General features: G+C 38.4%; 1 protein-coding gene across 2 annotated transcripts in view; it reads right to left on the reverse strand.

Moving 5' to 3' along the window:
- The window catches only part of LOC134664632 (aminopeptidase N), a 199,720-nt gene that overhangs the window by 166,404 nt on the left and 8,240 nt on the right, over positions 1-25,076 (reverse strand). The window contains exon 1 of one of the 2 annotated variants that reach the window (XM_063521365.1): positions 24,410-24,424. The exons of the other annotated variant lie outside the window; for it this stretch is intronic. The gene's annotated coding sequence lies outside the window, so the exon portion shown is untranslated. Of the gene's footprint in view, positions 1-24,409; positions 24,425-25,076 lie in introns of those variants that run through there. 2 annotated transcript variants of the gene reach the window in all.

Below are 25,076 nucleotides of genomic sequence, written 5' to 3' on the forward strand. Positions count from 1 at the left end.
CTGCCCATTCTAACCTACGGTGCACAAACTTGGTCATTAACTGAGGCTCTAAAATCTAAACTCAAGGTTTGCCAGCGTGCGATGGAGCGTAGTATATTAGGTGTTCGCAGAACTGATCGGATCAGAAACACGGAACTACGTTCCAGAACTAGAGTTGTAGATGTAGGCGTCAAGACCGCTAAGCTTAAGTGGGACTGGGCCGGACATGTCTGCCGCATGCACCCAGAAAGGTGGGCCAAAATGGTTACTGAGTGGGACCCATGGAATACAGTGGACGGTGCAGGCCGAAGTTTAGGCAGACCGAAAAGGAGATGGCGGGACGACTTGGACGCATTCTACCCCAAATGGTGGGAAAATGTCGATGACAGGGTCGAGTGGAAAAAACGAGGGGAGGCCTTTGCCCTGCAGTGGGACACCAAATAGGCTAGGGAAAAAAAAAGACTAGTAGAGCGGTTACCAGACAGAAAAGTTTGAATTTACCTTCGATATTTTTTAATTATATGGACCTAAACTACCTTTTGAATGTCTATAAGCTATTCAGAGTGGCGCCATTAAAGATCTAGTAGTAGTAGTAGTAGTAGTAATCACTTTATTGTACACAACACAGGTTTACAAAAATAAATTACAGTAATGGAAGTACAAAGGCGAACTTATCCCTATAAGGGATAAGGGGGGGAAGGGAGGGAGGGAGGGAGGGGAGAGATCTAAACTAGATAAAATCTGATTCTGAAAGTAGTAGTATCTAACAAGGTCACGCCGATGCCACGCCGATAGCGCAGCGTCGGCGGCGGCGGCGCGCCGGCGCGGCGCTCATATCTAATTTGGATACGGAACCCTAACAATGAAGTTCTTTTAAAATATTTTGCTTTATCACTACACGGTCAACCTAACACGCTCCTCCTCGCTTCGCTCGTCGTCGCACCTATCTTTTGACTCTGGCAGAACCTGGTAACTATTGAAATTATTAATTAAAAATTTAAAGACCTAATGGCTTAGTGGTCATTAGGTGTTTCATGATTAGGAATTTCAACTATAAGTATAGTAGGGTATTATACGTAAATAAATATGTGGTGTTTTGTGGATTAGGAAATTTGTCAATTTAATGTACTAGGTATGCATATGTTTAAATTTAAATTATCTTAAAATGGAGTATTTAAAGCTTATGTTTAAAGGTATCTTAGGTATTCTGCTTATGTACAAAATATATAAACAACCAAATTTTATGATCGCTTTACAATATTAGGTGCCAAATTATTATTTTAGACGCCAACCTATCAATTCAAGTTCCCTATAATTTTTTTGGGCGGCTTGATTTTGCTGCCAGTTTTTTAATAATATGATGCTTAAATTTGAGGCTAATATAAATTTATTGGTGCTAAAATATTAACGCACTGCCAAATTATATTATTATATGCCCAGTGAAAGTTCCTGTTTAATATTTTAGTTGCCCGGTTAATAATAAGCCTTAAATACCTTATTGGCCCAGCCGTATTTTAGAAATTAAGTTGAAAGACTGATTAAGGCCCACTTGCACCATTCCACTAACCCGGGGTTAACCGGTTAAACCTGGCGTTACCATGGTTACCAGTACAATTTGACACTGGGTTGACTGCTAAACCGCTTAACCCCGGGTTAGTGGGATGGTGCAAGTGGGCCTATACAGTTTAACCTTTTAATAACTCTTCTTCTTCTTCCTCGCGTTATCCTGGCATTTTGCCACGGCTCATGGGAGCCTGCGGCCTAGGAACTTTTAATAACCCCAATTAAATTTATTTATAAAAAAAATAGTTTAAATCTGTAATAGACAGTAAATATATGAAATGAAATCCCAGTAAAAATTTATTTTTGTGAATTGTTTTGTTTTATGTCACGACGAAGACTACGATCATAAGAAGACTTACTCCAAGGTGTACAGGATTGGCCAAGTGTGTACCCATATTATTCTATTAAGATATCGGTTCATAAAATTCGCCTACCACAAAAACAACGAAATCGACGAGAACCGGAGGAAGGACGATAATTAAGTGCAGAGGAGGTGCCAAGTGTGTGCCTATAGTTTGGCTGTCCAATAGCAAAACCTTGTAAGTGCTTCAGACCAAATTTTACAGGAGACTGTAAAAACATAAAATGTGTCAGCCTCAATAAATGTTTTAATTTTTAATAAAAAATGTACATGAATGGGTTGATTTCGTTTAATTTCATTTATTCATGCTAAATAACATAAGTATACAAAATATACAAGTCATATTATTTAATCCGGGTGGGCCATAGCAGAAAACTTATTATCTATCCTAATTACAACAAATAATAAATAACAATAAATACAAATCTGATGCGCACTAAACATCTTGGTCCCTGAAATACTGCATCCCTGCTGACTTTTGTAGCTGGCTATCTGATTTCTTGAGTGAACGGTCGATCAGAGTAGTTATTGATGGCTGCTCTTCGGACCTCATGGCCATTGACGCCGGTGTTCCTCAGGGGTCTGTTCTCTCCGCAACCCTTTTCCTGCTCCACATTAACGACATGCTGCAACCCAGCATTGTAGGTTATGCAGATGACAGTACGGTTGTTGAGAGATATTTGGTTAGTGCAGGGGACAGCAGGGAGGATATACGTTCACAGAGAGAGGCCATGGTTGAGCGAATGAACTTGACCCTTAGTCTCGTTTCCCAGTGGGGTGATGACAATCTGGTCACGTTCAATGCCTCCAAAACGCAGACGTGTCTATTTTCCGCAAAACGGGAGTCCATTCGACCTGACTTCTTCTTTCCGGGGTGCATCTGTACCTATTACCGACAGCCTGGAACTCCTCGGCATGGAGCTGAGTTCAGTCCTCAGCTTCGGCAGCTTCATTGAGTCTAAAGCACAAACTGCGGCCAGAAAGCTGGGCGTCCTAAATAAGGTGAAGCGATACTTCACACCTGGACAGCTTCTAACACTTTACAAAGCCCAAGTCCGGTCGTGTATGGAGTATTGCAGCCACCTGTGGGATGGCTCAGCTAAATACCAAGTCGCCGCTTTGGACTCAGTGGAGCGCAGAGCCAGGGGGATGATTGGCGACAAGGAGCTAACGGCTAAGCTTCAGTCTTTGGCCCATCGGCGGAAAGTCACCAGCCTGTCGGTATTCTACAGGTTGCACTTCGGGGAGTGTGCCCAAGAGCTACATGAGCTTATTCCACCGTCCCCATTCTACCATCGGACTTTTAGACGCACGGCCGTTTTACATCCTTACTTGGTAGATATTCCACCAATTCGCACGAAGCGCTTTGCTTCTACTTTCCTTATGCGCACTGCCAAGGAATGGAATTCCTTGCCGGCGTCTATATTTCCGTGTTCTTATAACCCGGCAACCTTCAAATCAAGAGTGAACAGGCACCTTCTGGGCGAGCTCGCTACATCGTAGGCCACGTCTACGCCTCGGCTAGTCTGTGGCCATGAGTAAGCCCATTCATAATAATAAAAAAAAAACTCCTCTATATGATAGTAACATTTGTTTACCAAGTTCTTTCTTAATTGTTTAAAAAATACTGTGTTGTTCTTTTCTCCTTTTAAGGTGTCACTTAATTTATTATAAATTTTAATTATGATAAATTAAGTGACACCTTGATTAGTAACTATTGCATATATCAACATCAATATTATATAATAATATTGTATTTATACAACTTGTGAGCACCGATGTTTTGTGTTACATATTCCCACTCCAAAACCTAGTAAGTGCTCTTTTTAGGTGTGAATCTTGTGTATCACTTATCAACGTTCAAGACATTTTGAGGTTTGTACCACCAGTTACCACCAAGTTATTACCAGTGAAAATCCCACTAGGTTTTTACTACCAAACTTTGGTGATAAATACCTAGTAAGTGAGATGTTGGTAACTACTGGGAATTATTTTAATCTGCATCAGTAGCACACTGTAAATTGTAGCATATTACGCTCTTGTAATTGTATGAAATTTGGCACTACAACTTTCCATCCCAGGTCGAAGATCTAGGGGCAGACTCAGAACAAGATGGAAGGATGTAGTGCTAAAGGACATGGGTGTGTGCAAGTTATCCGAGGACGATGTCGTGGACAGAGGGCCTACCGCGTACCACGTTCGACGTGCTGCCTCCCTGTCACACTTACGTACGAATTTACACGCGCGACAGACGTTGAACGTGGTTCGCGGTAGGCCCTCAGGGCGAAGTGGAGAAGGTTAAGCAGGAAAGCTGGCCCCGCCACCATGTGGGATGGATAGCTATAGTTCTTTTTTTTGCATTAGAAATAAGGTAAACAATCTTGATGTGTCTTTTAATTGAAAAACACGATTTAAGAATAAGTTACGGCAAATATGTAACAATTATGAATCTAATACGTTCATTTATATTCTTCTGCTTTCGTAGTTATTGATTTTTAAAAAGCGTTTTTCAATTAAAAAACATGTCAAGATCGCTTACCTTCTTTCAAGTTCTTTCTAATGCTAAAAAAACGAACTATAGGATGAGAGAGAAGAGAGAGAGATTTTAATGTTATATAAGAACTTAATAATGCTGTAAGAGCGGGCGGGGCGGCGGAAAGCGCCGAAATTCTAAAACGTAACAAATATAAGAGCCTCGGTAGAGAGTACCATTTTGTACCATTTGGAGTTGAAACTCTAGGTCCATGGGGTCCCAGCGCGCTTAAGTTGTTCGCAGAAATCGCGAAGCGTCTGGTTGACGTAACTGGTGACCGAAGAGCTGGCGGCTACCTCGCACAACGTATCAGTATTGCGATACAGCGGGGAAATGCCGCCAGCATCCTTGGTACAATGCCTCAGGGGCCTATTTTAGATTTAAGCTAGTTATTAATTTCGTTTAGTTGTACCACTGTATATATATTGTATGTAAATAAATGATTTTGACATATCATAATGCTTGACATGTAATATTTTAAATATTATGAATAAATGTATACGTCTATGTCTAACTCGAACTAATCTGTCCAATAATTATAAGTTCGCAATTAATCAAAGATAAGGTTTATTCGCAATAATACCCAGAAGCCATTAATTTGTTTTTTTAATTTGAATTCTATCGTATCAGTTTAATTTAATTTCAGAAATACAGTTTTGCAATTACTTTGTGTACTTACTAGGTTAACGGCAATAGTTTTAAGATATTTTCTGCTGCGGTTCAATCAGAGTTTAATTAAAATCCATAAATTGTTTTTGTAATTTTTACGTGATTTTTATAAAGGTGGTCATGATTAGATTAATATTATGGGTTTTTGTATTTACTGCGTTTGTTGTTGAGGCGTCCATCAATTGTACACCACTGTTAGAAGAAGGATACGTAAGTTACACAGCGATCTGTGTCCTTATTCGCTAGGTGCACAACTGGTGCTGCCCTCATTTTGTCAGTTTTTCTACGTTAAAATCTTTTGAGTATTAGGTCATTAATTATTTTCGTTGTTGAATTTTGTATTAAGATAGGTACAAACGGCGACGCTCTTAACTGTCCATCGGTGGACCTTATGCCTTTTGTAATAAGGTTTACGAACTGTCAGTTAACAGTGTGGTGGTGGGCGATAGTATGCGGTTTGTAAACATAGACCGAATTAAACCTAGGAGATTTTTTATTAAAGATATAAGAAATCGTCTATTTTACCTACACGAAAAAAGTGGACTATATCTAAAATCATCCCTTCATTAGTGATAGGTCTTGTAACATATTTTTTACAACTAAAGGCGCTTATTATATTTCACTTATAACTTAATTTTTAAAGCTCTATTGATAATAAAATTAGGCATAAAAACATCTAATAAAATTCATTATTTTCACATTCAATTCACAAATTCTTATACTTTTGTAAGTCAGTAAGTGATGCTTACTTAAAATTTATCGGGAAATCAAAGAACTCATAATTACCTAGGTAACTATATTAAAATATTTAAATTTACTATTTCATCTCATACGTTCAATAAGGCCCGGGACCGGGCCTTGTCACCCGCACTGACAGAGGGCCTTTTTAGCCCTACATAATATTAACGAACTGTGTCCCGGATAGTATAGGTTCTGGACCATACCGCGTCCCGAAGTAAATTATACAGGGTGTAATGGTTAAGTGTAGCCATGCTATAATTCCATAAACATAACATATATCAGAAAACTTCAAATTGATATCGAAAGTGCGTTACTCAATGAGTAAAATTACATTAATAACTTCTTTTAAATTAAAGCATAAATATTCCAAACATTAACTTCAAATCCTCCCATACATTTAGTATGATGACTCACCCCTCAAAGAACGTCGGTGTCGTAAAAGACAAAACTGCTTGAGATTCATTATTTGCGATAATAAACTAATAAAATAATAAAACTACTGTTTATGAAATAATGAACCTAACATTTATTTTTTAAGGAAGTACATTTTTCTAAATACGCCCTTGTGCGATAAATTGACGGGCCCTCTTAAATATTTCTAAATGAACTCTGCGGTGTAATTAAAAAATAAACGTTAGATTTATAATTTCATAAACGGTAGTTTTATTATTTTATTACAGTGTATTATCGCAAATAATGAATCTCAAGCAGTTTTATCTCTTACGACACCAACTTTCTTTGAGGGGTGAGTCGTCATACAAAATGTAATCCCTTACAGGTTACACAGGGTTTAAAGTTAATGTTTGGGATATTTCAGCTTTTATTTAAAAAAAGTAATTAATGTAATTTTACTCATTGGGTAACGCACTTTCGATATCAGTTTGAAGTTTTGTGATATCTGTTATATGTATTTTCGGAATTATATCCTGGCTACACTTAACGACTACACCCTGTATATCATTAGATAGTTCATAGACTATGTCGATAGAATATAATATCGTTCTTATGAGCGTATTTGGTGGGCATACGTTGTTAGCAAAAAAGTCAACTACTTTATAATAGTGCCACCCTATTATAAAGTAGTAGACTTTTTTGCTAGTGGCAGAAACCTATTTCATTTGTAAAATTATCGCCTGTAATTTATCTGTAAAATATTAAAACATTGTTTTCACACTTTTCAAATGCCAAATTCAGTTTTTTTTAAACATCTTTAATGTTTGAACTTTGGCCATAATTCAATTTAAATAGAAATAATCACCGCCACGTGCTACTAATTATTATTCACAAAAAATATATGAGTGCCTGTTTTAAAGTGATCTCTTCTTCCTCAGCGAGTATGCGCCCACTGTTGGGCATACGCCTCTCCAAATCTCCTCCAAGCAGCCCTATTTGCTGCTTCTCTCCTCCAGAGCGGGCCTGCAATCTTTTTAATGTCATCCTCCCCTCTTGTTGGAGGTCTGTGATCTGGTCTTTTTGAACGAGGCCTTTAAAGTGATACTTTTTTAGAATGAGGAATAAATGAGCAAAATTTTTCAATTTTTTATTTAGTACACATCGCGACACTGTGACTGTAAAGGCCAAAATTGTCCTAAAAAATACATATAATTTTAATTTATTGTGCAAAAATCAGTTTATTTGTATGAAAAGGTACAATGATTATTTAAAAACTAAATTCTTCATCCCTAAATTATAGAAAAATGATATATAACTTGCCCTAGTTGCTAAGAGCATGAAGAAATGAAGCATAGATTGGACCTGGGGAGCCGACCATTTCCCTTCTTCCCTTCTTTTTGGTACACGGTACGATCTTGTTGCTACCGGGCCAAATCAGCTCATTATTGGCATAATTTGGTAATAAGGGTATATTTTATAAGATTTGACAGTATCAATGAAGAATCTTCAGATTTATAAACGGCAACTAAGCCACCAGTATTGGGTTGCCTATAATCATATGCCCACTTCAATTAACAATGAAACTATTTTTCCGTGAATGCACACGTAAACCCTTATCCGTTAGTATGCGATTCATTAATGGACGCACCATGGACCAAATCGGGACACGGGACGGGTAACGGTTCTTTAACACGTAATGTTAATAATCAGTGAACATCATTAATTACGCTCAAATTCTTAAGATTCAGTACAGGTAAAAGTACATATAAGCTCTACTTTTAATTGTTAGTACAATCGGCATCAAATAGATAGTGACGGTCAAAGTAACCAAATATAGGATCTGAGTATAGTATACATAGATATAAATATAGTAAGGCCCACCTTTATTTTAACTGAAATAGTTTCATAAATAATCAGGATATTATCACCAATTCAATTCAGTATAGATTTCTCATTTGTTCATGTTCCTTCATATACCAAAATAGTTATAAAAATATTCCGGCGTATTTTGAAAAGTACACGTTTTATAAAAAAAAAACCATACCATGTTGGTTCGGAGCCGGGCCTTGTTACTTGCACTGACAGTGGGCCTTCTTAGTCATAGTACAAGTTCAAGAATAACAGATAACATTACCGGGCCTTATTACCTTTTATCATGAATATATTCAATTAAATGGTCTATAGTAAAATAAGGCCTACATGAGTCATGGAAAAACAAATTGTATTTTATTTAGAAATATGTTGTTCATAATTTTCAGTAAGCTGTCCTCTAAGAGTCTATATATTATAATTAATGTAGATTGACAGTTTACTTAGCAAATTGTACTTTTACCTTTAGGTTTTATGTCGGAAATATCCCATAATTGTCCCAATATGTATTGAAACATAAGCATTTGAGCGTAATTAGTGATGTTTACTGATTGTTAATCTTAAATATACTGAAGCGGTTAGGGCTGGGTGGTCAAGGAAAACACCCAGTCGCTTACAAATAAATACTTTATTATTAAAAAAACTATCCAACTTTGCCGAGCGAGGGCCGTGGTAAAGGTCCGTTATGATTTAAAAAAAAATGGCCGTCTGGTTCCGTGGCATGGACAGTACTCCCCTGTCGCGCTAGCTGGTCGCGTCGTTGGACCGCTCCGGGTTGATGGGGAACAGTAGGAAGGTGCCGTGACCCGCTGGTGCTGGAGTGGACGGAGGCCTCTGCGACCTGGGGTACTCTGCGGCCGGCCGGGAGCAAAATTACCGCGCCGCCGCCCAGGGTCTGAGTCCGGAACTTGCACCCTGGAATTTATTATGTCCATCCTTAGGCACACGTATAAAATAGCCGCTCAGATTGAACCCCACTGATGTCGCTAAGCTAGGCGGTAGGGAGCAGAAAGCAGCTGGTGGGTGTTCATTATCAGAACGGAGTTACAGCAGATGCAAAACAAAGTGGCAAGAATATAAATTGGAATACCGTTAAAATACTAAAATCGATCTAATAGTTTGGAGTACTAAGCTCTATTAATCGAAACTACAAGATGATTTAGCGGAATTTAAGGTTGGGCCAAATGTATGGGCAGCCATTTTGTAACGGGACTTTACAGTTACGCCGTAGCGGTTAACAAGCGATAACTCGGCGGATAAAAGAAATTGCAAGACTCTAAGCATGAAATGAGATACAATTAACACTATTTTAAGCATATTAGCACTATAAGCCAGCACACTCTTAAATCTAATAACGTTTCAACACTTACCCTTTACTCGGGGTGCAAGACGGAACTTAATTACGTTTTGATTTATGCAATAGCATAATTGCTTATGTTTTTTCTTACTTTTACTGATTTAAACTTTTTCTCAATAAAACAATTATAATTTTAAATAAAACGAGGACCGTCTGGCGCGTGCAGGGTCACGGCGCGAGGCTCGTGAACGCAGCCGGCACAGCCGTTCTCTTAAGCGATTGGAAGGAGAGTGGGGCGCTGAGTGATGGCCGGTCGTATAAGTAGGGCGAAACTGCTGACAACGTTGTTCGGCCGAAAGTACACTCGCGCACAGAAACGCTACGTTCATTTCGTAAATGAATGTATTGATTTGGTTAAATCTACATTCTAAGCCTATGATTACAGTTCTTATTTATTTATTATTTTAAGTGTTAGTTGAGTTTAAGATTATGTTTAGTTCAATTACCTACATATAGTAACGTGCAACGTTACATTACCTACTTAATATTATGTAGGGATTGTAGGACTTAATTTTTTTTTAGCGGACCGAGCGGATGTGTATTTTTGTGGACCACTTTTTTATTTAAATAATTAAATTGTAATTCATTCAAAAAAGGTTATTACAATAAGTTTTTATCAAAAATTTAATTTTTGGTGCAAGCTTTTATCACTGACTGTACTTTTCTTAAGACAGACAACTAATACTCATCGAGATAATTCTAAAAACCCCTAACACAATTAGGTTACGATGTTACATCACAGAGAGAGTTTCTATGGCCACCTCCTGTCTCCATCATCAGATCAGCTCGATGGTACCATAATATTGCATTGTCATCCGATTTATACATGCATGCAAAATTTCAGCTCAATCGGAAACCAGGAAGTGAATCAAATTTAAGGTGCAAGATTTGATTACAGACAGACAGACAGACAGACAACGGTCAGGTGAAACTAAATAAAAGCTTGTAATTAGGGATATAGATACCTCACCTACCTTGTTACAAAGCATTAAGTACAAAAATGTCCAAAGGCCAAAGCCACACTGATAAGACATAATAAGACCTCATAAACGACATCATAAATATAACCGTTCACTGAAAAAACCTAATAATCTAATAATTCTATTTCGTTACTGAGTTATCGTTTTGCATCGAATATCAATGAAATAAAAGCACGTTGTTATTTGATAGATACATTTATATAAAAATCGTCACATGAACGTTTATCTACTGCGATGGTATTGGCCTTAAATATCGTTTTTTCAACTGATAATATAGCCACAAAAACTCGCTGAGACTGCAGGTCGTAGCAGGTATCTATCAAATAACAATTTTATAGATGACTGTAAAATAAGAAGGCACTGGTTTCGATGGTAAAACAAAATGTAATATGTCAGCAATAAAAAGACAAAAAGGTATCAAAAAAACATAGACAATAAAACGTACAAAAAGGTAAATTTATATAAAAAGGTTGTGTGTTGCACATTCTCCCCTTTTTTAGAGAGAGACGAGGACCTTCGCTAGTTTTCTTAGAGGTCTGCGCAACACGCCAACGGCGGTAACAACATCCGCCACTCTTGTTATTCCGTCTCTACCAGGGTAAAGGGCGGTAACGCGACCCTTGGGCCACGAGCCTCTTGGTAGGTTAGGATCGCAAACTATTACGATATCGCCTACTGCGACATTAGGCGGCGACCCTCCCCCCGCACGTGGTGCCAAGTAGGGCAGGTATTCCTTTACCCAGCGCTGCCAGCGCTTTCATTGTTACCTAAAGAATCATTGCTTGAGGTCCCTCACTCTAATAATGTTGACGTTGAATTAGGTCGTCTGGCTACGCCGGTTCACACGCTAGGTCTTATCTGGCAACCCGGAAACGACCTGATTGGTTTTAATACTGGTATTAGGAAAGATACCGCGTTGCCAGAGAAGCTAACAAAGCGAGAGGTTCTAGTGCACGTAATGAGAATTTATGATCCGCTCGGAATCCTTGCACCAATCGTCGTTCGTGGTCGTATTATGTTTCAAGACGCTTGGCGCAAGGGTTTGAACTGGGACCAAGAGCTTTCTCAATGTGACAGCACCGCGTGGAAGTTATGGTTTCAAGACCTGATCTCCACTTCCAGTTTACGGATACCACGCCGCTATAACTTGAGCGATCTCGAGGTAGTAGAGTGCCAATTGCACGTGTTTTCGGATGCAAGTGAGTCCGCATTCGCCGCTGTGGCCTATTGGCGCTTTCTTTATGGAAATGGCGATGTAGGGCTCTCCCTCATCTGCAGTAAAGTCCGCGTGTCCCCAATTAGGCCTGTCTCCATTCCTCGTTTAGAACTTCAAGGTGCTCTAATGGCCGCGCGTCTTGCCACGTCGATATGCGAATCCCATCGACTGAAGCCAATGAGACGTGTTTTCTGGTGCGACTCAATGACTGCGCTGGGTTGGCTTCGTAGTGATGCGCGCACCCTTAAACCCTTTGTATCTCATAGAGTTGGCGAGATACTGGAGCTTACTAACATCAGCGAGTGGCATTGGGTGCCGAGCGACCTAAACGTAGCCGATGATGCCACACGTGTCAAACGTTTTGTGCTCTCTCCAGAATCTCGCTGGATCTCAGGGCCTACCTTTCTCTTTTCCTCGGACTGGCCCGCTGAACCTCAAATTGATGTCAGCGGACTAGGCCGCGAAGAGTATAAAAATATCATTCATCTTATCACCGAAACTGATCTGCCCGCACCAGTCTCTGCAGATCCAAGTCGATTCAGCTCATGGCTGAGAATGGTGCGAGCAACGGCAAAAGCGCATCAATTCATATCACTATTGCGAATGCGTAGTATAAGAAGACGAGACGTTAACTTCAATCTTCCTCGTCTTGAAGGACTCTTATGTTCCTTCCATCCAAGTTGCACATCCTCTCCTGGTACCTCTAATCCCCCTAACATCCCACCAAGAATAACCGCGACCGATTTACGCCTTGCCGAGCGCCATATTTTGCGGCAAAGCCAACTGGATTCCTTCAAAGAGGATATTTTACGGATAAAGAATCGAGACCCGTTGCCACGAAGCAGCCGCCTTTTCACACTGTCCCCCTTCATAGATGACAACGAACAACTTCGAATGTCCAGTCGTATAGTCGCAGCACCAGGCGTCACCGATGAAGTTAAACGACCGCTGATTTTAGACGGGAAACATCCAGCAGTACGCCTACTAATAGCCAGATATCATCAAAAAGCTGGTCATGCGAACAAAGAAAAAGTCTTGAATGAGCTCCACCAAAGATTTTGGATTTTAGGCCTTAGAAATGCTGTCCGTGTAGTGGCCCATGACTGCCAGTTTTGCAAACTTCACCGTGCCAGAACTTTCCAACCACCGATGGGAGTTCTACCGGAGGCTCGTTTGGCTCATCATCAAAGACCGTTCTCTTTCGTCGGCCTGGACTACTTTGGACCCATACTTGTTTCGGTTGGTCGAAGAAGGGAGAAGCGCTACGTTGCCCTATTTACGTGCCTCGTCATCCGCGCCGTACATCTTGAAGTGGTACACAGTTTATCGACGGACGCAGCCATAATGTGTCTACGCCGTTTTATTTCTCGTCGAGGAACACCACATGAGATCTGGTCAGACAACGGAACAGCCTTTGTTGGGGCAAACAGGGAGTTACGAGCTCTTTACGGTGACTCTATTGAAGATTTTGCCGCCAACGAATCAATCAATTGGCGGTTCATTCCTCCCGCAGCACCTTTTATGGGTGGAGCGTGGGAGCGGTTAGTTCGCAGTGTTAAAGAAGCTTTAAAAGTGACCCTCAGAGAACAGGCTCCCTCAGACGAAGTTTTAAGCACACTATTGGCGGAGGCTGAAGCCCTAGTAAATACGCGTCCGCTTACGCATGTGTCGCTTGATCCCGAAGCTGATGCGGCTCTAACACCGGCCCACTTCATACTCACATCTCCATCTGGCCGCCCCATACCCGCTACCCTGACCGAGGCGGATCTCCTTAGTCCAAGCAAGTGGCGCAGGGCGGTGAGACTGGCTGACCATTTCAAAACCGGCATGAGCGTGTACGGTGTAAATATCGGCTGCCAGCTTGGCAGCCTTGCCGACGTCGTCTAAGCTAGTAATGCAATCGTCCATGTAATGGTCGTCGATGATTACTCGAGCCGCGTCAGGGTAAGTTTCCTGCCATTCTAAAGCATTTTTATTTTTTATGTGTATGGCAGTAAATGGGCTCGACGCGGCGCCAAAAATCATGGATGACATGCGGTACGTTCTAATCGGTTCACCCGGGGTATCTCCCCACAAAAACCTTTGCGCGTCTCTGTCTTTTTCAATAATTTTGATCTGCGGAAACATTTCACGAATGTCAGCATTTAAAGCGATGGCACCCGATCCGGCTCGAAGGACCAATTTTATAGATGACTGTAAAATAAGAAGGCACTGGTTTCGATGGTAAAACAAAATGTAATATGTCAGCAATAAAAAGACAAAAAGGTATCAAAAAAACATAGACAATAAAACGTACAAAAAGGTAAATTTATATAAAAAGGTTGTGTGTTGCACAAACAACGTGCTTTTATTTCATTGATATTCGGTGCAAAAGTTGCAAAACGATAACTCAGTAACGAAATAGAATTATTAGATTATTAGGTTTTTTCAGTGAACGGTTATATTTATGAGGTCTTATTATGTCTTATCAGTGTGGCTTTGGTTGGCCTTTGGACATTTTTGTAATGCTTTGTAATAAGGTAGGTGAGGTATCTATATCCCTAATTACAAGCTTTTATTTACTTTCACCTGACCGTTGTCTGTCTGTCTGTCTGTCTGTAATCAAATCTTGCACCTTAAATTTGATCCACTTCCTGGTTTCCGATTGAGCTGAAATTTTGCATGCATGTATAAATCGGATGACAATGCAATATTATGGTACCATCGGGCTGATCTGATGATGGAGATAGGAGGTGGCCATAGAAACTCTCTCTGTGATGTAACATCGTAACCTAATTGTGTTAGGGGTTTTTAGAATTATCTCGATGAGTATTAGTTGTCTGTCTTAAGAAAAGTACAGTCAGTGATAAAAGCTTGCACCAAAAATTAAATTTTTGATAAAAACTTATTGTAATAACCTTTTTTTGAATGAATTACAATTTAATTATTTAAATAAAAAGTGGTCCACAAAAATACACATCCGCTCGGTCCGCTAAAAAAATTTAAGTCCTACAATCCCTAAGTAGGTATATTTAAGATTAACAATCAGTAAACATCATTAATTACGCTCAAATGCTTATGTTTCAATACAAATTGGGTGAGATATTTCCGACATAAAACCTAAAGGTAAAAGTACAATTTGCTAAGTAAGCTGTCAATCTACATTAATTATAATAGAGGACGCTTACTGAAAATTATGAACAACATATAGGTGCTTTCTAAATAAAATACAATTTGTTTTTCCATGACTCATGTAGGCCTTATTTTACTATAGACCATTAAATTGAATATGATATTGAATATATTCATGATAAAAGGTAATAAGGCCCGGTAATATTCTCTGTTATTCTTGAACTTGTACTATGACTAAGAAGGCCCACTGTCAGTGCAAGTAACAAGGCCCGGCTCCGAACCGAACCAACATGTTATGGTTTTTTCCTTATAAAACGTGTACTTTTCAAAATACGCCGAAATATTTTTATAACTATTTTGGTATATGAAGGAACATGAACAAATGAGAAATCTATATTGAATTGAATTGGTGATAATATCCTGATATTTATGAAACTATTTCAGTTAAACTAAAGGTGGGCCTTACTATATTTATATCTATGTATACTATACTTCAGTCGTGTCCAATGCGCGCAGCGACATAGACGCATTGATGATTAATTAATTTAATTAATTGCGAAATTAGCGCGGCTCGGCCGCAGCTATCGACGTGACGCGATGAGTGCCTCCGGACAGAGTGCACCCATTGTGAACAAGCTCCTCGCCTTTCTCCTGAATCTTAAGCATTTGAGTGTAATTAATGATGTTCACTGATTATTAACATTACGTGTTAAAGAACCGTTACCCGTCCCGTGTCCCGATTTGGTCCATGGTGCGTCCATTATTGAATCGCATACTAACGGATAAGGGTTTACGTGTGCATTCACGGAAAAATAGTTTCATTGTTAATTGAAGTGGGTATATGATTATAGGCAACCCAATACTGGTGGCTTAGTTGCCGTTTATAAATCTGAAGATTCTTCATTGATACTGTCAAATCTTATAAAATATGTCTCCCATTTCTATACCCTTATTACCAAATAATGCCAATAATGAGCTGATTTGGCCCGGTAGCAACAAGATCGTACCGTGTACCAAAAAGAAGGGAAGAGGGGAAATGGTCGGCTCCCCAGGTCCAATCTTTGCTTCATTTCTTCATGCTCTTAGCAACTAGGGCAAGTTACATATCATTTTTCTATAATTTAGGGATGAAGAATTCAGTTTTTAAATAATCATTGTACCTTTTCATACAAATAAACTGATTTTTGCACAATAAATTAAAATTATATGTATTTTTTAGGACAATTTCAGCCTTCACAGTCACAGTGTCGCGATGTGTACTAAATAAAACAATGTAAAATTTTGCTCATTTATTCCTCATTCTAAAAAAGTATCACTTTAAAACAGGCACTCATATATTTTTTGTGAATAATAATTAGTAGTGCATGGCGGTGATTATTTATATTTAAATTGAATTATGGCCAAAGTGCAAACATTAAAGATGTTTAAAAAAAACTGAATCTGGCATTTGAAAAGTGTGAAAACAATGTTTTAATATTTTACAGATAAATTACAGGCGATAATTTTACAAATGAAATAGGTTTCTGCCACTAGCAAAAAAGTCTACTACTTTTTAATAGTAATAGACTATTATAAAGTAGAAGACTTTTTAGCTAACAAGGTAATACGCTCATAAGAACGATATTATATTCTATCGACATAGTCTATGAACTATCTAATGATATACAGGGTGTAGTCGTTAAGTGTAGCCAGGATATAATTCCGTAAATATAACAGATATCACATAACTTCAAACTGATATCGAAAGTGCGTTACCCAATGAGTAGAATTACATTAATTACTTTTTTTTAATAAAAGCAGAAATATCCCAAACATTAACTTCAAACCCTGTGTAACCTGTAAGGGATTACATTTAGTACGACGACTCACCCCTCAAAGAACGTTGGTGTCGTAAGAGATAAAACTGCTTGAGATTCATTATTTGCGATAATACACTGTAATAAAATAATAAAACTACCGTTTATGAAATTATAAATCTAACGTTTATTTTTTAATTACACCGCAGAGTTCATTAAGAAATAATTAAGAGGGCCCGTCAATTTATCGCACAAGGGAGTCATTTAGAAAAATGTACTTCCTTAAAAAAATGTTAGATTTATTATTTCATAAACGGTAGTTTTATTATTTTATTAGTTTAATATCGCAAATAATGAATCTCAAGCAGTTTGGTCTTTTACGACACCGACGTTTTTGAGGGGTGAGTCGTCATACTAAATGTATGGGAGGGTTTGAAGTTAATGTTTGGGATATTTATGCTTTTATTTAAAAGAAGTTATTAATATAATTTTACTCATTGAGTAACGCACTTTCGATATCAATTTGAAGTTTTCTGATATATGTTATGTTTACAGAATTATAGCATGGCTACACTTAACCATTACACCCTGTATAATTTACTTCGGGACGCGGTATGGCCCAGAACCCATACTATCCGGGACACAGTTCGTTAATATTATGTAGGGCTAAAAAGGCCCTCTGTCAGTGCGGGTGACAAGGCCCGGACCCGGGCCTTATTGAACGTATGAGATGAAATAGTAAATTTAAAAATTTTAATATAGTTACCTAGGTAATTATGAATTCTTTGATTTCCCGATATGTTTTGAGTATGCATCACTTACTGACTTGCAAAAGTATAAGAATTTGTGAATTGAATGTGAAAATAATGAATTTTATTAGATGTTTTTATGCCTAATTTTATTATCAATAGAGCTTTAAAAATTAAGTTATAAGTGAAATATAATAAACGCCTTTAGTTGTAAAAAATATGTTACAAGACCTATATCACTAATGAAGGGATGATTTTAGATACCTATAGTCCACTTTAGAAGTCCGCAAAATACCAAAAAACCTGGGATTGGTATTTCGCGTTTGTGGTTTTATGCGTCTAAAGGCTTTTTTCGAGTAGGTAAAATTGACGATTTCTTATATCTTTAATAAAAAATCTCCTAGGTTTAATTCGGTCTATGTTTACAAACCGCATACGATCGCCCACCACCACACTGTTAACTGACAGTTCGTAAACCTTATTACAAAAGGGTGTGTAATGTTTAATATAATTATAAAAAAAACTATCATACATTTGTTATAACGCCATTTGATATATTATTGTATGTTATAATGTAATTTTTATCATACGTTTCCTTTAATATATTGTGATTTCATCTAAATTGTCATGATATAATGCCTAATGTGATATAATTTTTAAATATTATAGAGACATGTTTTATAATAACATTTGTTATATTATATTTTTGTATAACGTAATACTTCATACAATTTTATCAAGTATAAATACATATATTGTATAACCTTTTGTGTCATATTTCATTTACTGATAACGTAAAGTTTTACATACTTTTTATAACTAGTACGCAAGCCTACTGCTTTTGCTAGCTATTTTAACCTAGGGAGGTCACAGTTTTAACCTAACCTAACCAATTTTTTCACGTTTTTCGTTTTGCGGGGCCGCAGTTCAAACCTAACCTCTTCTTCTTCCTCGCGTTATCCCGGCATTTTGCCACGGCTCACATAGGAGCCTGGGGTCCGCTTGACAACTAAATCCCATGATTAGACGTAGGCACTAGTTTTTACGAAAGTGACTGCCATCTGACCTTCCAACCCAGAGGGGAAACTAGGCCTTATTGGGATTAGTCCGGTTTCCTCACGATGTTTCCTTCACCGAAAAGCGACTAGTAAATATCAAATGATATTTCGTACATAAGTTCCGAAAAACTCATTGGTACGAGCCGGGGTTTGAACCCGCGACCTCCGGATTGCAAGTCGCACGCTCTTACCGCTAGGCCACCAGCGCTTCTTCAAACCTAACCTAAACCACTTTTTTGTTAGAGTATTTTATTCTACAGAGGGTCAAAGTTCTAACCTAACCTAGGTAACTATTCGTTTATACATAAATAGTCGCAGTTCCAACCTAACCTAACCCATTTATGTCATGCAACTATTATGCCATACAAATAATTATGTGATGTCACTTGTTATAACAAATAATACACTTTAGAGTATTTAATCATTATGACAATGTATATCAGGGGAAGTGTAAATATACCTTATGATCATTATATCAATAATAACATTATGTATACCGTTAATTAGGTATTACGGTAGTATGCCATTTATTACGTTATTCCAAATAACGATATATCAAACTATAATATATGAAAAGTAATTATAACAAATGTAATGCACCCCTTACAAAAGGCATAAGGTCCACCGATGGACAGTTAAGAGCGTCGCCGTTTGTGCCTATCTTAATACAAAATTCAACAACGAAAATAATTAATGACCTAATACGTCACATACTTATGACATGACATGAACAAACAAGGAAAGCTATATATAATAAATAAATAAAAAAAAAATAAAAAAGCCTTTTATTTCTTGCAACCGTAACATAATACAATTTTACTTAAATACAATTTTTTTATTTTATTTAGATTAACAATTTTTGTTTACTTTTTGTGAGACTATAGGAAATAGTTGTTTAATCTGCAAGAACCCCTCCGCAGGTGAAGGCCTCCTCCAAAGATGCCCAGTTTGTTCTATCCTGGGCTATTTGCATCCAGTTAGTACCAGCTATTTTGATTATCTCGTCCGCCCATCTCATTCGCGGTCTTCCTACACCGCGTTTCCCACATGGGCCTTTCCACGATGTCACTCTTAGGGTCCATCGGTGGTCTGTCAGTCGTGCTACATGCCCTGCCCATTTCCATTTCTGTTTTTGGGCTATATATAAAAAGTGTTTTTTCTCTGTCTTCTCATCTCACAAAGGAAACCTCTGACTGTTTGAATTCGTCAAAGAAGGTCAGTAGTTAACACTAAACTCGAAACCGCACCTTTAAAAAAACATTAGGGGTCACTGACCTGCCCCAGTAAATTGAGGTACGCTAGTGTGCGTGAGCTGCGTTTGTGTGTGAAATGGGGTAATTTGACAGAATCTGAAAATATACCCTCCTCTACGCCCTCTTAACAAGAGATGAGAACGCTAGCGACTAAACGGTGACTGCCGTTTTCGCTGATTTTGCTCGATGCAGTCTTAAAGTCTTGGCTAGAATCTGCCCCCAACTATAGTCTAGTGTTCGTGTGTTTTTCATGGTATTTGTTCTTAATTTAGTAGAATACAATACAAGTGCGAAAAATAGGAAATATGCAATGAGTGGCGATAAATTAAAACACGACAAATGGGAGTGTTTTAAATTGACACAATTTGCAAACTACCAATTCGCACATGGATTTGTCTAACGTTTTACAGTACATAACAATTAAATTTTCTTCATAGTTACGTAATGTGCCAATTATCGCTTTAGTGCGGTAAAGTAGCACAATATTATACTGTAAATGTGTTAAAATTTTCCATCCCAACCGATAAAAGTTACCCATTAATAATGTATTTTTTTGTATTTTTAATTTTTTTTTAAGTATGAGGGATTTTGAATCTCATTATGTGCACTGCATGATAGTCTCGGATATTGTTTGTGAAGTTAAATAACATTTTTCTTTAACTTATTAATTACATCTAAATGTTTGTTTTTAGTGGATTTGCAATATTACAAATGAAACCGGGCGGTATACTGGTATTACGGTTCCGTTTCCGGTTACTTACTTCCCAAGGCGTCCGGATAGAACTACCGCCTCAACGCGTCCGGGTAGAACCACCGCCTCAAGGCGTCCGGGGACGCGGACAACGAGACCAACACCCGCTGGAGAACCAACGAACCAAGGATCGGTAAGTGTTTACATAAAATTAAACCGGTTTGAAAAATGAAACGGTTTCCGAGCCTTGAGCGCAACCATACTCATACTCATTTATTAATATTCTTAAAATATTACATGTCAACATCAGAAATTAAACACACATAAACATATTTTAGAATGAAGAACTCATAAACAGTTAAAATTGTTATACAGTCGCCATCAGTTATATCGGAGCGGCCAAGCTCACAAATATTTGAACACGCCTCTATGGCCTGAGTTACACTTGTAAGTTTTACTTACGTAAGTAGGGACAAAGCTATTTGTTAGAATGAGATAACGATATTCATCTCTCATAGTATACTACGATAGCCGTGTCCCTACTTACGTAAGTAAAACTTACAAGTGTAACTCAGGCCTATTGTCAAGGCGCTAGAGTGCGTGTGCAGATATTTTTGAGCACCTCGGCAGCTCCGATATATCTGATGGCGACTGTACCTACCTACACAGACATAATATAAAACAAAATCCCAGTCAAGAATTATTTTGTGTATTAAAGGAGACGAAGACTACGAACATAAGAAAACCTCTAAGGTGTACAGGATTGGCCAGGTGTGTACCTATATTATTCGGTCAAGATATTGGAACACAAACTTCGCCTACCACAACAACAACAACAACAACGACAACAACGACAACAACAACAAGGACAAGGACGACAAGGACCGGACGAAGAACGATAATTAAGTGCAAAGGAGGCGCCAAGTGTATGCCTGTAGTTTATTAAAATGTCTAGACATAAAAACTTGTTCATATCCCCAAGGATATAAATAAAATAAATGCTTGGATTACCACAAAATACCTGGCATTGGTTTGGACCAAGGATGCCAGATATCTGGTAAAGTCTATTTCAATAGAACTTGCTAACTCATCATCATCATCTCAGCCTATATACGTCCCACTGCTGGGCACAGGCCTCCTCTCGAGCGCGAGAGGGCTTGGGCTATAGTCCCCACGCTAGCCCAATGCGGATTGGGGACTTCACATACACCTTTGAATTTCTTCGCAGATGTATGCAGGTTTCCTCACGATGTTTTCCTTCACCGAAAAGCGACTGGTAAATATCAAATGATATTTCGTACATAAGTTCCGAAAAACTCATTGGTACGAGCCGGGGTTTGAACCCGCGACCTCCGGATTGCAAGTCGCACGCTCTTACCGCTAGGCCACCAGCGCTCCCTTCAACGTTTCAACGCTTCAGCGTTTCAAGGAGAAACAGTGATAAAACAAAGTTACGTATTTTGTTTACATAGTTAGCAAGTTCTATTGAAATATACTTTAGTAATGCAGGCATTTTTTTTTTATAGCCATATCGGTCATTACTGGTTCAGGCACCTGCAATAATATGTTACTCTTGGAAGGCCGCAAAAATATGTGACACGCTCTTTATGGCTTTACAAATACGATCGTGTCAGTTATTTTTGCGGTCTTCGTTGTGTAACATATTATTTCAGGTGACTGTACAAATAAAATACTACTCGCACATCTGGAAATAAATTGAAAAATTTACGTTTTCGTGATTTTTCTGCTTGCAAATATTGTCTTATTTCCATGTGAATTTCTTCATGATATTAATTTTGCCCTTTATTGTACCGTTATATTTTTTTGATTCGTTTTGTAATAATCCTGATGAAAGAAGAAAGCATTAAAACAGATATCTAATCTACCCACGCATCTGTTAAAAAATATTTAACACAACAAGGCACTTAGAAATTTCGACTCAGTATTGATTTTTTAAAGATAAGTGGATGTATAGAAATCACGTCATACAGGACCCGCCACTTGTCGAGTCGAATAATTCCCTTAGAGACATTTTCTCGTTAAGCCACAGAATAAATAATAGTACTAAGTACAGAAGACTCACTCTCTAACAAAACGCGTCTATTACGATCAGCACAGATATGGCCGCTAGGTGGCGATAGCGCCACGCGCGGCTTATGGCAAACCCCAAAATTGGGGCCGAACGGATGCACTTTTAGCTACCTGTAGCAAAGCGACGAAATCGCGGAGTGAGACACGCCTGGTTAAGCTTGAATTGAGTTAGCAATTTGACGACCGGTCTGGCCTACTGGGTGTGACCCTGCCTGTGAAGCCGATGGTCCTCGATTCGAATCCCAGTGTGTTTGTGTGATTTGTTTATTTGTGTGATGACACAGATATTTGTTCCTGAGTCAGGGTTGTTTTCTATGTATTTATATATTATATATATCGTTGTCTGAGTACCCACAACACAAGCCTTCTTGAGCTTACTGTGGGACGTAGTCAATCTGTGTAAGAATGTCCTATAATATTTATTTATTTATTTAATTGTCATTCATCACCTAAATCAAGCCTAACTGCCACTCGTCCTGAAATGCCTACTGCTGATAAATCAAAGGACAGGATTTGAATTTATTGTCCCCTGTACAAATACACGTTGACAGCGGTATATTGTATAAATATAACGGTATATATGTCGGCGGCCGATCGTAAGATCAGGCAGATCGTAATGTTCCTGTGTATTGTTTTGAGGATAGTCACATTAAACCAATATATAGGTAAGATAGGTTTGTTAGGTTGTTTCAGATGCCCGAAGGGCAAACTGCCCAGAAATAGGAGCCCCGCGTAGCGGGGCTCCGTCGACTCAGGGAACGGGTCAAAGATTTTCACGTTTCACGATACGCCTAGGAATTTCACGATATGCCGGATCTTACGATCGGCCGCCGACATAAATATTGGACGTCACAAGCCTTTCTTTTTAGAGAAGAGAGGGATAAATGGCTCCTTAAGCCAGTTGAGGGTAGATGGAAACATTACATGATCAAATAATGTAGGTTAAAGTCAGGTCGGTCAGTGACTGATCCAGGCGGTTTTGTATTTGATTGGTTAACCAATAAATGTTATAACTACCCGAAAATGTACAAATTGTTTAATTACTTTTATTGATTGAAATACCAACACGTGACGTGCATTATGGCTCCTCTACACGATGGGCCAACGCCGGCCATTCCAAGAGATGGGAGCAATTTAGCACGAATTATTATCATTTTATATACATGTGTGTGGTTGATTTATTTAGGTTCAGTTAGGTCTGGGTTAATGTGTACATGTAGTATTCCGTTTGAGTTTCTACCGAGCGTACGGATGTACGCCGTTCTGTCGCCTACAGATGTAGTGCGTAATTGTGTTCGTATTTTATCGGAAACTTTCGTATTTGTCATGCAACTTCAATCAACCTCAGTACTGTTTAGACGACAACGGTTTCAATAGCGTTATTGTTGCTACGAGTTAACTTCTCTTCTCTATTCTTTGCCTTTCTCTATCCTATTTCTCTTCTCTATTCCTTGCTATCCTTACTCTGTAAATTTCCCCTTTCGTCCTTGATGGTGCCGCGGCCCTTTCGGCCACGACACCAATCTTCACACCAAAAGCAGTCGCTGGTCCCTGTGTCGACCAAACTGTGTAATCAATAAAAAAAAAAGACAACGGTTTCAATCACTTGAATTTAATCTGGTTTATTTAATTTGAAGTTGTCATCTCAACAGTTTAAAATAAGCATACATAATATTTCACGAAATTTATAACACGAAAGTTTAATTTTGAACCACGGTACTTTTTGTACAGAGACTGGCTAAAATAGTACGACACATTCGTACGTTTCCGTAAAACTACGAAGGAAAATAATTATGTATAAATATGAAGTTATTCATAAACGTTTGTCTAAGATTGCATCAAGCGTCAAACGTCCAAAACTGATATTACTACCTGGATTTTTACATTTGCGGCAGCAATGCAGTCTGTGGCAACGTCGCGCCGCATAATTGCAACAGTAATGCTGCTGTAATCTAAATTATGCAGGGAGTAATTATGAATAGCAAGGAAATTACAGTACTATTCGTGTATTGCATCGAACTGATAGAAAACAGTTTGTTTGTATCTACTCGTTTTCGATTCGTTTCATAGTGAATTTAGTTTCATTTTGTTGACGAGAACAGTTTGTTATTTTTTACTCGATGATTGGAATGAAAAGGCATTTCACTAGGTAAATAAATAAAGCAGTGTTTATAGCAATGTGTTTCCAGTTAATTCAAATTTGAAATTTAGAAAAAAAAATTATGAATATCGTACTAGGTATTGTACGGATTTTCTAATAGAGTCGGACCAAAAAAAGTCGGCAGCGGATTTGATAGCCCACGCAGTGCAAGTGTCATTTATACGTCATAATTTCATAGAAGTTTGACGTTTAAAATAACACTTTCACTGCGTGGGCTATCAAATCCGCTGCAGACTATTCTTGGTCTGACTCTAAATAAACGTGAATCCAATAATAATGACACTAAAGTTCCCTTTCCTCGTACACTAGTAAATGTCGATTGGCTCTGCAGGTACCAGGGCACCATAACATCGGTGGTGAATGGAACGAGCTCGGCCTTTGTTCTGCAATTCTACTGAAGGGCGACGCGCCCATCACGAGCGAGATTTAAACTGTAGAAGCGACAAAACTGATTCCATGTTGATAATAAGTACTCAGTAAATTAAATCAAATAGAAATAAAACCG

This window comes from Cydia fagiglandana, chromosome 5 (genome assembly GCF_963556715.1).
Source record: "Cydia fagiglandana chromosome 5, ilCydFagi1.1, whole genome shotgun sequence".
In the NCBI taxonomy this organism is placed as follows: Eukaryota; Metazoa; Arthropoda; class Insecta; order Lepidoptera; family Tortricidae; genus Cydia; species Cydia fagiglandana.